The following is a 4,949-nucleotide window of genomic DNA, read 5'->3' on the forward strand; positions in this document are numbered from 1 at the left end:
CGGACATGCAGCCACCTCTGGGGCGGAAGGCGGCAGCTGTTCAGCAGACACCGGAGGCAGAGGCTCGGGCCAGGAGGCTGCTCGGTGCCTCCTTTGCCCCTTCCCCGCGCGGGTCTGACAGCGGGGCCGGTCCGATTCCCAGGCCGGGCCTAGGGCTGGGCGGGTGCCCCCGGGGACCCGCCGAGCTCGCCCCGCGGCCCCCGGGCCCGTCGCGCTGAGGATCCCGAAGGTGGCGCCCTGGAGCCGCGGAGCCGCCTCCTCTCCACTGCCATCTCCGCCCCGGCTGGCGGGACGTGAGCGCTCCGGGCTCGGCGGGGCTCGGCTAGCGCCGGCTCCTGCCCTCTGCAGCCGGGCTGGCCGGGGCGGGGAGCCGCGGCAGGGGAGAGGCGCCCGACGGGCGGACCAGGGACGGTGAGTAACGACTCGGGGGGTGCGGAGCCTGCAGGGGAGAGCCCGGGGCAGGCTGAGCGGGGGGTGGGGGTGATCCACTAAAGTGGCTTCAAGTTGAGGAGCCAGAGGGAGAAAAAGGGGGGCGAGGGAGACAGGAGACCCCCCACCCCGGGCTGGCAGCACGGCTCCCCTAGGGCTGGGGGCAAGCAGCCAGCGGGAGACAGACAGACAGACATGCGGGCACACACACTCGCGAGGCAGCCTGGCACACGGACCCTGGAGAGACAGACTGACAGGCTGACCGGCATTGAGAGAGACGCAAACACCCGCTGAGCGAGACACCAACAAGCATCCAGAGCCAGAGCCAAGGAGACACGCAGGCATCGGGATGGACAGCCGGACCGACAGACACAATGTCACAGTGGGTTGCTGCAGCGACCCGCCCTCCCTGAGAAGGGTCCCAGCAAACCCACACAGAGGCCCCGCGAATGCAGGGCGGCTGGCCCCAGAAGCTTTGCTAGCCCTGGAATATTTGTTTTCCTGCCCTTAGAAAGTGAAGCCAGAGAGCGAGAGTTGAGGCTTGTCTGGTTGCCATTGGAGACCAAACCTGCCTTGAGAATAACACCAGACTGTAAAGAAGCAAACCTGATGGTTTGGTGGGTGATCCTGCTGCTTTTTCACTCCCTTCCCCCCTAAACAACCCATTTCACCCACTTTCAGGCTCTCGACCATCCCAGAATGTCTGGCTTTAGCAGGAAAATGTTTGCTACACAATTGCCCACGGGAGAGCAGAGCAATTTCTTTTGGAGTTTAAGTAACTTCAGTAAATTATGAAGAAAATGCAGGGGAGTTAGTCAGTTGCTCTGGGATTGCCTATTTCCAGCCCTGTACAGGATCAGTTCATAATTTTTCCAGTGGTAATTAAGAACTCCTAATTAGAGAGTCCACTGAGATTCAGATGCTTGAAAGCGAGCAGAAAGCAAACACACACTTTAAAATACAGTTCTTGCATACAGTACACAGCTCAGAGGATTGTCATTTGTACATGGGCATTACTGCAGGGCCAGTGCGTATATGGGGCCGAGCAAAACTCGTTTTTAAAAGATTCATATTAAGACCCCTATTGACTTCAGCAGGAGTAGAACATGCTCTGCAATTTGTAGGATCAGGCCCTCGAGTCTTATCATCTGTTCAAGTAGTGCCATAGCTGTAGATAGCAGTTGAGAAACTTGTAGTAAGACATGGTTCCTGGGAGCTCTTTCGGGCAAGGAACCATCATTTTGTTCTGTGGTTTTACAGCGCCCACTTCCTGGATCCCAATGAGGCATTTGCCCATGCCTGGGATGCCTAGGTGCTGCTGAAATACAAATTAATAATAATAGTAATAATTAATAATGCTTTGAGGAGTTTAATGCCCAATCCAACTTTGGCTGAAGTCACTTCACTGGGAGTTGGATCAGGCCCTAAATATGACAGATGCAACACACTTGATTAACTATCCGTCTCTAAATGGCAGACTTGATAGTAACACCCTGGAGAGAGGAGAGGGCTGCTTTCGTCACTACAGAGGCATTTCCAGAGGTGTCTCTGCAGTCCCTGTGCATTGAATGTGAAATCTTCCAGTTAGGAACTGGCAGCTGAGTCTCAAACCTGTGAGTCTTCGTGTTTTCTCTTCAAGTCTTTATCACCGTACTAGATGTTCCCTTATTCTGAATAAGCAAAAGAATTTTCCATCTGACATCTGACTGGAGAAACAACCGACTAGTCCAACCTTTCTCATTTCACTCAGCTTTCCCATTTGCCACCATAGGCTCAAAATCCCTCACCCTACAGGAAGTTAATCACAGAGTCAGTTTGAGTGATGCCTTTTATTTTCTTCAATTTCACTCCCATCCCCATTATACAGGGTGAAGGTGGGGCCAGGGGACACCTCACCAAAGCAAACGGTCTGCATGAGCTCACTTTACGTTGGTCTTGGATCTGTAGAGGGTCAGGATTTAATAGTTAAGGGATGTAAGTCTAAGTCTCTGGGTCCACAATCTTCTCATTTCCTTTGCCTTTGGAGTTATAATTTGTTCCACATTGTAGTGTTGGAGCCAGCCCTCAATCCGCCCACGGTGTCTTTGCTGTTCTCCGTCTGAGGCTGCGACTCTGGTTTCCATTTAAAAAAGGAAATTCTGCAAAAAGGGACCTGAGATAAATAGCCTCACTGGTTGTATTTCTTGGACAGTTAAATCTGAAATAAGCAGCACACATGCATGTGCAATAGGCAAGCACAGCCACCTTCCCATTGTTGTGTGTAACCTGCATGCTCTGGGATAAACACAGGGGAAATTCAAGAAGGTTGGAAGAGTGCTAATGTTGTGCCAATATTCAAAAAGGGCAAACGGAATCACCCAGGTAACCGGAGGCTGATCAGTCTGACATCAATCCCAGGCAAAATAATGGAAAAGCTGATATGGGTTGCAATTGATAAAGAATTAAATGATAGGAATATAATTAATGCCAGTCAACATTGTTTCATGGAAAATAGATCTTGTCAAATAAACCTTCATTCTGTGAGGAGATTACAAGTTTGGTTGATAAAGATAACTGCATAGATGTCATATATTTACATTTTTTTAAGGCATTTGACTTACTACTGCACAACATACCGAGTAATAAATTAGCACTATATAGTATTAATAAAGCACACATTAAATGGATTAAGAACTAGCTGACTGACAGCTTTCGAAAAGTAGTTGTCAGAAGGGGATCATCATTGTATTTCTAGAGGGGTTTTGCAGCCCCTTCAGGACTAGGCTTGAGGCTAGCCAGTACTTGCATCAATAATCTGAAAATAAATATAAAATCACGGCTTATAAAACTTGCGGCTAAGACAAAGATTGGCAAAGTGGTAAATAGCAATGAGTGGCCAGGCCTACAGAACAATCTGGATTGCTTAATAAACTGGTCCCATTCAAGTAAAATATGTTTTAATATAGCCAAATGCAGAGTTATACATGTAGAAACAAGGAAGGCAGGCAATCCCTACAGAATGGGAGACTGTATTCTGGAAGGCAGTGATTCTGAAAAGGATTTAGGGGTTTGTGGACAAGCAAATGATTGTGAGCTCTCAGTGCGATGCTGTGGCACAAATGGTTAATGCGATCCTTGGCTGTATAAATGGGAGTAGTGAGTAGAAGTCAGGAGTGGGTTTTAACTCTGTACACAGCCTTGGTGAGACCAGTACTGGAATACTGTGTACAGTTCTGGTGTTGCGTTTTAAAAAGGGTGTTGAAAAATTGGAGAGAATGCAGGGAAAAAAGCCACAAAAATGATTTGGAAGCTGGAGAAGATGTTTTCCGGTGAGAGACTGGAAGAGCTCAATCTTGTCATTTTTATCTTCTTTATAAAGAAGACTGAAAGATGACTTGATTGCAGTGTACATGTACCTTCTTGGGGAGAAAATACAGGATACTAGAGAGTTCTTTATTCAAATAGAAAAAGGCATAACAAGAACCAATGACTGGAAGCTGAAGCTAGACAAATTCAAATGGGAAATAAGGCACACATTTTTAACAGTGTGGGATGATAAATCATTGGAATAAGCCACCAAGGGAAGTCAGGGATTCCCATCTCTGATGTCTTCAGATTAAGATGGCTGCATTTCTGGAAGATGTGCTTTAGCCAAACATGAGTTACTGGGCTGTGTACAGGGGTAACTGGGTCAAATCTAATAGCCTGTGAGATACAGGAGGTCAGACTAGATGGTTTAATGGCCCCTTTTGGTCTTAAACTCTGTGAATCTATGACAAAGATTATGTCTCGGCACTGACTACCTCTTTCTAAGGCCAGGTCTCCACCACAGACTTATAGCAGTATAACTACGTTGCTCAGGGTGTGAAAAATCCACACCCCTGAGTGACGTACTTACACTGACCTAACCCCCAGTGTAGACAGCACTATGTCGGCAGGAGGACTTCTCCCATCAACATAGCTTCTGCCTCTCGTGGAGGTGGTTTAACTACGCTGACGGGAAAAGCTCTCCTTAATATAGAAAGACACGGCAAAATATAACAAGCCGAGGAAGAAAATCTTTGAGAGGGTCAAAAATAAGTTGCGCTCCCCAGGGGGAATTCCAGGGCTACTTGCTTTTCTCTGGGCAGTGTAGCACCTTTGATGAACTATTGGGCTGATCTGTTAGCTATACCCACTGGCGTATTTGACTCTCTCTACCTGTTGTGCCTGGCATGTTTTTTATAGGCTAAAAAGGGAAGAGCTGAAGGAAATGTGCTCCTTCCTGACCCTGCACTCTCTCGAAGTCTTGTCCCAACTTTGTCCCCTTATGATCTTGGAGTAGTGCTGCTGGGATTTTGAGTGAGCTGCTAGACCTGGTTGTAGTGGTCTGTGATCCCAAAAGGGGATAGCATCCCTTGTAATTAATCTAAGAATGTGTCCGCAGATCTGTTTCTCTCAGGTATTGCGAAGGCACCTGTCATCACAGTATCTAAGCAACAGCCATCAACTAAAGATAGCAGTGAGCCTGCCCAAAGAGGGCTCTGTGCTCTCCATCTCCC

The 4,949-nt window shown here is 48.1% G+C and overlaps 1 protein-coding gene across 1 annotated transcript in view; it reads left to right on the plus strand.

Annotated features, from left to right (window-relative positions):
- The first annotated feature begins 348 nt into the window (after positions 1-348).
- RADIL (Rap associating with DIL domain) overlaps positions 349-4,949 on the plus strand; it is a 71,057-nt gene continuing 66,456 nt past the window's right edge. Inside the window, exon 1 of the mRNA XM_029911273.1 lies at positions 349-411. The gene's annotated coding sequence lies outside the window, so the exon portion shown is untranslated. The remainder of the gene's footprint in view (positions 412-4,949) is intronic.

The sequence above is a fragment of the Terrapene carolina genome, unplaced genomic scaffold (assembly GCF_002925995.2).
Source record: "Terrapene carolina triunguis isolate 2854851 unplaced genomic scaffold, T_m_triunguis-2.0 Scaffold93, whole genome shotgun sequence".
NCBI classification, from domain to species: Eukaryota; Metazoa; Chordata; order Testudines; family Emydidae; genus Terrapene; species Terrapene triunguis.